Source organism: Lepisosteus oculatus, chromosome 14, assembly GCF_040954835.1.
Source record: "Lepisosteus oculatus isolate fLepOcu1 chromosome 14, fLepOcu1.hap2, whole genome shotgun sequence".
Classification (NCBI taxonomy): domain Eukaryota; kingdom Metazoa; phylum Chordata; class Actinopteri; order Semionotiformes; family Lepisosteidae; genus Lepisosteus; species Lepisosteus oculatus.
In genome coordinates, this window is record NC_090709.1 from 46,330,375 (window position 1) to 46,342,407 (window position 12,033).

At 49.6% G+C, this 12,033-nt stretch overlaps 2 long non-coding RNA genes across 2 annotated transcripts; one reads left to right on the plus strand and one right to left on the minus strand.

The window, feature by feature from the left end:
• The first annotated feature begins 356 nt into the window (after nt 1-356).
• On the plus strand, nt 357-5,706 carry LOC138242729 (uncharacterized). Its single transcript, XR_011191686.1, has 3 exons — nt 357-430; nt 4,554-5,076; nt 5,550-5,706. It is a non-coding gene; the product is annotated as an uncharacterized lncRNA (long non-coding RNA).
• Nucleotides 3,652-4,609, minus strand: LOC138242730 (uncharacterized). Its single transcript, XR_011191687.1, has 3 exons — nt 4,540-4,609; nt 4,154-4,212; nt 3,652-3,982 (listed from the first exon to the last, which is right to left on the minus strand). It is a non-coding gene; the product is annotated as an uncharacterized lncRNA (long non-coding RNA).
• Nucleotides 5,707-12,033: the final 6,327 nt, after the last annotated feature.

Genomic DNA, 12,033 nt, shown 5'->3' on the forward strand with positions numbered 1-12,033 from the left:
AGAGAATTAAAACACTGAAGAACAGGAGACACAGTGAGAGAGAGGAGATCACAGAGAATACCTCAGTAACAAACCCACAGGACAGGAGACAGAGCGAGAGAGAGGAGATCACAGAGAATCCCTCAGTAACAAACCCACAGGACAGGAGACACAGCGAGAGAGAGGAGATCCCAGGAAATACCTCAGTTTTAAGTGCAGACAACCGGACAGGAGACAGAGTGAGGAAGAGTAAATGAAACACAGTAGGATTGATAGGAGACGGGTTATGAAGAGATGGGACACATCTCTTCATAAAGAGATGTGTCCCATCTCGCTGAACTCGCTGGCTGAGTTAATTGACGCTGCTGTTTCTTTGGCAGATGAAGTCGGGGTCCAGAGTTTCGCTGACGTGGCAGAACCGTCCCAGCTCGGTCTCCTCCCATTCCTGCAGGTCAGTGCCCCTTCAGTCAGACCCTGTGTTCGGGGAGACACACAGGGAAGTTGCACACTGTGAAAAAAGGCTCCAGAGACATCGCTGAACCACAGAATAGCTCCTGAGCATTTGTGCACCTTTTGGAATTCTTCACGTATAGTGAAAGGTGAAAATAAAACCAAGAATGGGTGACGCGTCTTTACACAGAGGCGGGTGGGGAACAAGCTGCCCAGCCTTGTTGTTGATGCCGATACCCTGGCTTCTCTCCAGATACAGGTGGATTAAATCATGGGTCCAATTAATCACTAACTACCAGACAGGCTTGAAAAACCGAATGGCGTTCTCTCGTTTTTAACCTTTCTTCAGTTCTTAGAAAACCTGCACGCAGAAAAAAAATAATTTGCATTTTTTTACTACTTCCAACGGTCAGGTCTGTGGGTATTTAAATCTGACTAGAATGTGTATTGTTCAACATCTCTTGTTCACTATCAGTGTTGTTGTTTTCAGTGTCATTCTCATTACTCCTGTGGGTTTTATACTGTGGTAAAGAGTTAAAAAAGTCCTCACTTTGTGCTGCTCTCGGTTTGTTAACGGTGGCGTACTCCACATCACTGTTGGGTAGTGTGATGTCTGTAGAGTACAGGATACGGGTCAATACTTATGTTAACTTATACTATACAGGATAAGACTTACATTAACACCATACTGAACAACAGGGCTCACTGTTCACACGCGTATTGACACTGTTCAGACGACAGGATTCACTGTTCACGCTTGTATTCACGCTGTACACAACAGCAGGACTCACTATTATTACAAATGTTCACACTTGTGTTAAAACTGGACAGAGCAGCAAGAAGTTATCATGATGTTTTATTTCTGCTAGTTTAATAGATAGAAGTAAAAGATCCTCACTTTGTGCGGCTCGGGGTTTGTTGACTGTGGAGTATTCAACAGCAGTATCTGTGTTAATTCTGCAAAGAATAAAACATGTGTTCTCACCTGTAACACTGTGCAGAGCAAGAGGGAATTCAATGAGTTAACACTGTACAGAACCGGACTCACTGTTCACACTCGTATTGACACTGTACAGAACCGGACTCACTGTTCACACTCGTATTGACACTGTACTGAACAACAGGACTCACTGTTCACACTCATATTGACACTGTACTGAACAACAGGACTCGCTGTTCACACTCATATTGACACTATACTGAACAACAGGACTCACCGTTCACACTTATATTGATACTTTTTTGATCAACGGGACTCACTGTTCACACTCGTGTCGACACTGTTCACACTCGTATTGACACTGTACTGACCAACAGGACTCACTGTTCACACTCGTATTGACACTGTACTGAACAACAGGACTCGTGTTGACACCGTTCACACTCGAATCGACGCTGCTCACACTCGTGTCGACACTTGACACTCGTATCCAGTAAGCCTTTGCTACCATTATCAAACACGGAAATCGTTATAATTTAATTTTAAAAACATGGCTAAGCATGGGTTTAAAGTATATTCAACAGTGCAGGTGCATTCAAAGAAATAGAGTTTCCCAAGCCCTCGCAAAGAATTACCATTTCCAAAGATGTCTAGTCTCAAGCATTAACATCCAAAGTACCTGTCTTAGCTGGGGCAGGAAGTTTGCCAAGCCACCTGAAAGAATTACCATTTCAAAAGATGTCTGTTGTAAGCCAGGTTCAATCATTACCATCCAAAGTATCGGTCTTCCCTTGGGGCAAGAGGGTTTCCTGTGTGTCTAGGATGTGTACTTCCCTTAAATAAAGGATGAATATGGGTACCATAGGTATTAAATCTCCCAAAGCTCAGAGTTAAACTAAAAAACCCTTGGTGAGTGTGTTATAACATGGATGGGTATTTATAGTCCAGTGCCTCCTATTTTACTAGAGATTCTGTTTGGGATTCAGAACTCGGGATCAAAATACTCCTAGGTACAGAGTAATTTTCACACCTTCCTGCTACCATGATCAGAGCAGTATTAGATTAAATTTGTCATTTATTGAAAGCCCAGTTTTTAACAATCATTTTCATTTGAACTTACTTTTTCCAAAGAAGGATCTGAGGTTCACTTCTTGAATTAAATCTTTTGACAAGAGGTAAGACTTCTATTTCACATTTAAACCCATGTTTAGCTGTGTTTTTTAGATTTAACTGAATCAATTTCTGTGTGTGATAATGTCCTTGAATTCTGACAACATCACACTAAATTACATGATATAAAACAGCTAATGTCTCTAGAGATAAAGTTTCTGGGATGCTTCTAATTACTTTGCATTACCAGGGACAGTTTAATTCACCTTGTACAGTACTGAAAGACCAAAATGCTTTTTTTAAAAGTTATTTAACATTTTATAGAACTTTGTCTACTATGGCAACATGATGAGCTTGGCCACTTATCTTAGGATAAAGATAGGATAAAGGTTTATCTTTTGCACCTACCTGCCCCCCAGGGAAGGCCAATGCTTTCTACGTTGATGGTTCCCTACAGTAGACTGTACCTTATCTTCAAAGGTAATGTATATTGACCCAAATCAGTTTTGGAATCCAATCTACTGACGAGATGGAGCACATCCTTTTTTCAGGATTTTAGCATCATATGTTTAGTATATTTAGTCCCTAATGCTGAAAGAAATGATCATAGAACATTTGGACACTTTGTGGGCATGAAATACAAAGAAAATCATGTTCTATGGTACAAGATAAATACAAAACTTAAGCTTTTATTTTAATTAGATTTGTTGTGAAAGCATAAGCAATGATTTATTACATTAATATATGTGAAAATAACATTTTAGCATCATACGTTTAGTATATTTAGTCCCTAATGCTGAAAGAAATGATCATTTGTTTAACACGCACGGGTCTGTCTCAAAGGATGCAGTGCTCCTGAAGGCTCTCAAACCCTGCATTTCAGATGCCTAGCTGTATCCCTCACATGTGGCACCTCAGAATGACTTCTAACCTTACCTGTGGTGTCTTCAGTCCCTATTGCTCAATGCATGGTGTACGTACTACATACATGTGTCTTGAGAATGAGGAATGGGCCCCTGAGACAGTCATTTGCCTGTTTCACAAATGATCGTATTTTACTAGAGATTCTGTTTGGGATTCAGATGTGCATTCGGATTTATTGGTACATGCCCAGGGCAGTAAGCAGTCTGAGGATTTATTTCCAGACAGCATAGAGCAGTGAAGCAGTGAAGTAGTGCATAAAGCATAAGCAATCATTTATTACATTAATATATGTGAAAATAACATTTTAGCATCATGCGTTTAGTATATTTAGTCCCTAATGCCAAGGACTCCAGCAGTCTTACAACCACTGCCCTGTTTGCCTCGCCAGACACGATCTCTATTCTGTTGTAATCCACGATGTTCTTCAGGTGATTTATCATGTCCTTCCTTGCCTGTTGAGAGGCCATCCTGATCTCTTCTGCCGTGGCGTGCTTCATACACGCCCTCTTCAAGTGAGCAGGAAGCTGATCAAAAGTATTCAGGCACATCTTGCACACCAGGGGAATCCTCGTGGGTTTCCTTTGAAAATAAATAAAACCATCTGTGTATAGAAACAAGCTAAGACTGATTTCTTAAATTATCCTTAATTTTCTCTCTCATAGTTTGAGCATAATGATTTTATTGTATTTATATAAGAATTGCTCATTGCTCCAAAATAAATAATGGTTTCATAAAAAAGTGAACACTTACTTGGTCTCAGTCACAGACTTTCCAATAGAAGCCATTGTGGAGTTCAGCAACTGCAGGTCCTAGAAGTGGGGAAGGAATTTTAAAAGAGTTAAACTTGAATTACAAAACAGAAGGAATGGCTGAGGGATCACTGAAATATATATATATACAAATTCCAAAGACTGAGTCTATATCTCCTTTAGGTGAGGACAGACTGGATCAAACAAAAACAACATTTGAAGTGAATTGCAAATGTATTGAGTTGTGATGCAACTGTAACTTGAACCTAACATGACTGGGGCGTGCATTTTTGAAATTGCATTTTCACAGCTGAAATACAAAATGAAGCTGATCGCAGTCCAAACTCAAGGTATTGTTGTAAAACTAAATATCCAACATGTTTCTACCTGTCCCTTTTCAGCTCACTCAGAAGTCCACAGCCTGCAGCCTGGTGCCTCTCTGTCTCTCCCCCTCCACACTGCTGGTCCAGTGGAGGTGCTGTTTGATCCTGCAGGATCTGTCCAGTCTCGTATAGTCTTACTGAGCAACGCAGGGCTCCCTGGCCCCAGGTACGAACAGTGAGTGTCAGTGCAGAAGAGCTCTCTGACACTCCGCTCCCTCACTCCAGCTGATCAGGGCAACTACACAGTGAGGGACCTTAAGGGAAGCAGTATCAGCACTGTGATCGTCACTGTGGGCGGTGAGCAGGTCTACAGTAGGGTCACTAGAGGGCTCTATATTCTTGACAGAGTGTGTTCTTCTATCATCCTCTGTCCTGATTGTCTTTCAGCTCACAGAGACACTGTCACCCTGCAGCCTGAAGCCTCTCTGTCTGTCCCTCTGTTCACTGGAGAGCCAGTGGGGGTGCTGTTTGATCCTGCAGGAGGTGGAAACTGGACCTCAGTGTGTTCTGTCCAGAACAGCACAGCCAGCTGTGTCCCCCAGTACAGTTTTTTTTTTATTTTTGATGATTAGCCATATGTTGATTATAATATTGTACATAATGTATAATTTGAACTCGATATTTTTCAGGAGTGAATGATTGTATATTTTCAGAATAAATTTCGAAACCAAATTATTGTCGCTCGATCTCTGTCTCTCTCTCGTCCTGCTGTCTGTCCCTGCCTCTCTGTCTCTCTCTTTCAGCCCTGTCTGTCAGTCTGTCTGTCCCTCGATCTCTGTCTCTCTCTCTCCTTCCTCTCTCTCGGTTTGTTTGTCCCTCAATCTCAGTCTTTCTCTTTGCCTGCTGTCTTTCTGTGCCTTCATCTTTGTCTCTCTCTCTCCTTCCTTTCTGTCTGTCTCTCTGTCTGTCCTGCGTTGTCCCAGCTGGGCCTGTCTCCCCGGCTCTCTGCCTTCAGCTCTGTTCGCCGATGTCCCACCAGCCCGTCTCTCTCTCAGCCTGTCTCTTGACTTGCAGGAGGAAGAGGAGGTGGAGACAGCTCCTTCGGCAGGAGAGAGGAAGGAGGTCAGTGCTGGTCCCACCCTGCCTCCTGTCCTGTCTGTGGTGGAGTTTCGCCGTCTTGTCTGTCCCTGGGTCTCAGTGTTTCTCTCTCTTTCAGCCCTGTCTGTCAGTGTCTCTCTCCTCCTCTCTGTCTTCAGTGTGTCTCTCTCCTCCTCCTCTCTGTCCTGTGGTGTCCAGGCAGTGTGTCTCTCTCCTCCTCCTCTCTGTCCTGTGGTGTCCAGTGGGTCAGTATTAGTGGGCTACACCCAGGCTCACTCCCTGCGAGTGTGATCTCAACAGAGTCTCTGTGCTCTAGGGACACTTGACTCACCTGTCTCTCTCTTTCTCTTTTGTGGTTGACGGATTGAGGCCGAGAGCAGGGCAGTGTTCATGTACTGGAGTGTCCAGTCGTGTGTCTGTATGAACCCCTCTCTCTCTCAGTGCAGTGTTCATGTACTGGAGTGTCCAGTCAGTGTGTCTGTATGAACCCCTCTCTCTCTCTCAGTGCAGTGTTCATGTCCTGGAGTGTCCAGTCCGACTCTTAATGTGACTCTCCTCTCTCTGCTTCAGAAGCGCTGGTGCATCTTTTTGAAGTCCCTGAGCTGCATGTCGGTGGAGACAGAAGATCAGGACGAGCCGATGGAGGTGGCGGAGACCGTAGCTCAGGAGAGGAAGAGCGAGGGAGAGGAGGAGCAGCCTGCCGGGAAGGACAAGAAGAGGAAGAGGAGGTGCAGGTGAGCAGACAGGGGGGCGCCGCCCGGTCGTGTCTGTGATTCAAGGAGTCTCCTCTTGCTGTTTGATGTCATGGTGACGTCTGTGTCTGTGTCCCTCACACCTGCGATAACAATATTCTTTCTAGGTTCCTTTCCTGGTTCTGTGCCTGCTAAGATCTGGACTGGACTGGACTGGACTGGACTGGACTGGTTCGGAGCTGAGGGACACCAGACGACTGGACCGGAGCTGAGAGACACCAGACTGGACTGGACAGGAGCTGAGGGACCCCAGACTGTGCTGGACCGAAGCTGAGGGACCCCAGTCTGGACTGAAGCTGAGGGACCCCAGTCTGTGCTGGACCGGAGCTGAGGGGCCCCAGACTGGACTGTGCTGGACCGGAGCTGAGGGGCCCCAGACTGTGCTGGACCGAAGCTGAGGGGCCCTAGACTGGACTGGACCAAAACTGAGGGTCCCCAGACTGGACTTAATCTGTATTGTAATTTTTGTTCTTTTGTTAAGCATCATTAAAATGGTTTTAAAAAAAATTTGTTTAGCTCTTGTTTTTTTCCCTCCCCCCCCCCACCAAAACGAACGAACAGAGTCTGTCCTTCTCTTTCATCCCGGAGAGTTTGTGGTTGACGGATTGAGGCCGAGAGCCCTCATCGTCGGCGTGCCACCAGTTGGCGGGGATATAGCAGGGGGGGCATCGTGTCCAATACTCCTTGTAACGAGACAGATTTCAAGCCACCTCCGTCTGAAGAGAAGGAAGTCGACCACGAAGTCCAGGGTGTCCTAGGAAGCTCTTTAGCCATCGTTTGCCCAGCAGCCATCTCACCCTGCAGCTCCCAGCTGGCAGCCCCCTCCCCACTGGAGCCCAGCAGGTGGGAGCCTGGTCAGTACCTGGAGGGGAGACTCCTGGGAAAAACTGAGGTTGCTGCTGGGAGAGGTGTTAGTGGGGCCGGCAGGGGGCGCTCTCACCCTGCGGTCTGTGTGGGTCCTGATGCCCCAGTATAGTGACTGGGACACTGGACTGTAAACAGACGCCGTCCTTCGGATGAGACGTCAAACCGAGGTCCTGACTCTCTGTGCTCATTAACAATCCTGGGGTGTCTCTGGAGAAGAGTAGAGGTGTTACCCCAGTGTCCTGGCCTGATTCCCCCCCTGGTCTTTACCCATCATGGCCTCCTTATCACCCCCCCTCTCTGAACTGGCTCCATCCCTCTGCTCTCCTCCCCACTGAGAGCTGCTGTGTGCTGAGCGGACTGGAGCATCATCCAGGTGGGGGCTGCACACTGGGGGGGCTGGAGGGGATCCCCCTGACCTGGGAAGAGCTCTGAGTGGAGAGTCTAGACTTATTAATTATTATTATTTTTCGTGCTGCACTGGGCTTCAGTCCTGGCAGTGAGAGGGGGGCTCTGTGATCAGGACAGATACTTATGACTGTATAATAATACACGATAGAAATGGAAAACAGGGTAGTGCTGTAGTCTCTTCGAAACGTTTTGAACTGCCAGAAGAAGTTTTCACAACCCGGACTCGTGAAGGTACAGGTCTTCTCCCATCGTCCGGAGCAAGGTGTATCGTGTCCTGGTGATTTCTCCCGTTTCGAATGGAGTTTAATGTCGCATTTCTACTTTATTAGAGAGAGGCACTGAACTTTGGGGAACGTGACATCCACCCAGTATTACTAGTAGGTTGATAAATATAAATGTTCTTTTTCCCCCCGTATTATACCTCGCGAAATATAATATGTGTGTGTGTCCTGTGATGGACTGGTGTCCTGTCCAGGGTGTGTGAGTGTGTGTGTCTGTGTGTCCTGTGATGGACAGATGGTACCCAGCCTGGACACCCATGAGACACTGGCTGTGATGGACTGGTATCCTGTGAAGGACTGGTGTCCTGTCCAGGGTGTGTGTGTGTCTGTGATAGACTGGTGGATCACAATATTAATTCTCCTCCTTGATTCCCTCCTTCATCGCCAGAGTGAAAGCGGGACACGGCAGTAAAAGCTCAGCCCTGCGGGTGGTGGTCCTCTCGGCCACACGGGGGCGCTCTGGCTCCACGGGGGGGGGTTATGTTCAAGTCCCGCTGGGAATCGCACCGACGCGGGAGTTCGTGAACGTCCCAGACACCAAGAAAACGAGAGAGAAAAAAGGTCGTTTTCGGGGTTCAAGAAGCAACCCCGAGATTCAGGGAGTTTCCCCGCTGAGCTTACTCTGCCGAAAACACGCAGGTTTTATTTTTTTCCCGTGCCCCCCCCTCACACAGGCCGTTTCTGTAGCGTGAAGTTGTGTTTTTTTGCGCGGCGGTCGGTGAGGGGCGAAATTTTATTTATTTTTTTCCCACGGTCTGAAACGGCGGGGTGGTGTTGTAGAGAGGTCGACGTGCCCGGTTTTCCTCGTCTCCGAAGCCCGTTTTTTTTGGGGGGGTCATGAGGTCCCACGCAGCGCCTGGAAAAGAAAATGGCGTTTCTTTTCCCCGCAGGACGGTGGGGGGGGGAACCCGTGTTTTTTGGACGTGGCGTGGCCCGAAATTTCCGCCCTTGGGCGCTAGAGGGGGGTGGAGGTTGGTCTTTCTTTGATTTGGGGGTCGGGGGGGTGGGGATGCTAATTTCACTGAACCAAACCCCACGGAAACCCGTGTTGGACGTGGGGGTGCTGAATGCGCCCTCGACGTGATTTTGTCTTTAAATTTAAGTGCAGCTTTTGTAACCCTTGGGCCGGAAACAGCTGGACCCGTTTCCCCTGCCTGTCCGAGGTGGCGACTACCGGGGTCGTACAGGGACACCCGGCTGGCCGCCGAGAGTTGGAAAAATAAAATGTCCACCTAAAAAACAGCAACCGTGAAAAATGTGACGTCACAGAGCGGCGGATTCTAGCGCGGGGCGGCGCCGGAGCCCCATGAGCTCAGAGGAGTGAAGGAGTGAAGAGAGAAGAGGAGGAAAGCGCTATATAGTCTTTTCTAAACACGTGTTTCTTCCAATAAAGTTACTTCGACTTAGATCGTTAGTTTCAGCTTCAGAATCGCTCTTCAGAATCCCCGTGAAATCGGTAAGTCAGTCAAAAGTGCTGCTGGCGAGAAATAACAAAATAAGTGGAGAAATAAGTTGTTTTTTTTCCCGTTACTCCACTCTTATGGGTGTGATCGTGCTGTAAAAAGATATTGAGAGGAGGTGCACCTCTACACAGAGAGTGGTGGGGGTGGGGAACAAGCTGCCCAGCCCTGTGGTTGAAGCAGATACCCTGGCTTCTCTCCAGACACAGCTGGGTGAGCTCCTCCAGTCAGGACAGGAGGCTCTTCTGTACACAGAGGGGGGCGGGGGTGTGGAACAAAGCTGATACCCTGGCTCCTGTCCAGACAGAGCTGGGTGAGCTCCTCCAGTCAGGACAGGAGGCTCTTCTGTACACAGAGGGTGGCGGGGGTGTGGAACAAAGCTGATACCCTGGCTCCTCTCCAGCCACAGCTGTGTGAGCTCCTCCAGTCAGGACAGGAGGCTCTACTGTACACAAAGAGTGGCGGGGGTGTGGAACAAAGCTGATACCCTGGCTTCTCTCAGGACACAGCTGGGTGAGGTCCTCCAGTTAGGACAGGAGGCTCTTCTGTACACAGAGGGGAGCGGGGGTGGGGAACAAGCCGCCCAGCTGTGTGGCTCCGCCCCCTCCCCTCCCCTCTGTGACTCTGCTTGTCTCGGCAGGACGATGGACCGACAGAGATGCCGCACGGCCGTGCGCGGTCGCAGCAGGACCCAGGCCCGGCGAGGCGTCGTAAGTCCACCCCTCCCGCCCGCCGTCCACAGGGTCGCAGGTCCATTATAGCCTTCTGAGAGCACAGATTGCCTCTGAACGTCCCAGACTCTTACTGGACACACTGTACACACTCACCTGTCCACACTCTCACTGGACACACTGTAGAGACTGCCCAAGGCCTCTAGTCTCGACACGACTGGGCTGGGCTATTTGGTCAGAGCTGTCTCGGAGATGGGCTGTTTGGCGTCTTCACAGGTCACACCGGTCAGGCCGAACCCGGACTGGCAGCGGGAGAGGTCCCGGCCCAAGTCCCGGTGCTTTTCCGTAAGTCTGACCCGGTCGCCTTCCGCGAGACTGGACCGGCCGCCCTGTGGTGGGCCCGGTGCCCCACGTCTACCCTACAGCTCCCCCCACTGACCACTAAACTCCCGATACCCTACAGCTCCCCACACTGACCCCTAAACTCCCGATACCCTACAGCTCCCCACTCTGACCCCTAAACTCCCGATACCCTACAGCTCCCCACTCTGACCCCTAAACTCCCGATACCCTACAGCTCCCCACACTGACCCCTAAACTCCCGATACCCTACAGCTCCCCACACTGACCCCTAAACTCCCGATACCCTACAGCTCCCCGCACTGACCCCTAAACTCCCGATACCCTACAGCTCCCCGCACTGACCCCTAATCTCCCAATAACCTATAGCTCCCCGCACTGACCACTAAACTCCCGATACCCTACAGCTCCCCGCACTGACCCCTAAACTCCCGATACCCTACAGCTCCCCACTCTGACCCCTAAACTCCCGATACCCTACAGCTCCCCACTCTGACCCCTAAACTCCCGATACCCTACAGCTCCCCACACTGACCCCTAAACTCCCGATACCCTACAGCTCCCCACACTGACCCCTAAACTCCCGATACCCTACAGCTCCCCGCACTGACCCCTAAACTCCCGATACCCTACAGCTCCCCGCACTGACCCCTAAACTCCCGATACCCTACAGCTCCCCGCACTGACCCCTAAACTCCCGAAACCCTACAGCTCCGCACACTGACCCCTAAACTCCCGATACCCTACAGCTCCTCACACTGACCCCTAAACTCCCGATACCCTACAGCTCCCCACACTGACCCCTAAACTCCCGATACCCTACAGCTCCCCACACTGACCCCTAAACTCCCGATACCCTACAGCTCCCCACACTGACCCCTAAACTCCCGATACCCTACAGCACCCCACACTGACCCCTAAACTCCCGATACCCTACAGCTCCCCACTCTGACCCCTAAACTCCCGATACCCTACAGCTCCCCACACTGACCCCTAAACTCCCGATACCCTACAGCTCCCCACTCTGACCCCCACAGTCCTGATGGCCGAGAGGTCTCTGCTTGCTGTAGTGATTGAGTGAGCTCTGTGGACCTGACCTCTGTCTTGTGTCCTCGTTTCCAGCGTCTCCTAGTGGTCCGGCATTTCACACGACCTGAAGGTGAGATCTGGGGAGGAGACAGAGCACCCCCTAACACCCCTGAGCTGGGTTACAGGGTAAGACAGCTTCTTACTGTTGGACACACCTGTCCACACTCTTACTGGACACACTGGACACACTCGCCTGTCCAGACTCTTACTGGATACACTGGACACACTCACCTGTCCAGACTCTTACTGGACACACTGGACAAACTCACCTGTCCACACTCACCTGTCCAGACTCTTACTGGACACACTCTCACTGGACACACTGTCCACACTCACCTGTCCAGACTCTCACTGGACACACTGTACACACTCACCTGTCCACACTCACTGGACACACTGTACACACTCACCTGTCCAGACTCTTACTGGACACACTGGACATACTCACCTGTCCAGGCGTAGTCTCTGCTCCTCATCCCCCCTGCGTTGTGTCTCCCCCTCTCCCCGCTGGACAGAATCCTGTGGTGTCTTCGTGTCTCCCCGAGCTCGTCCAGAAGCTGGAGAGGAGTTCC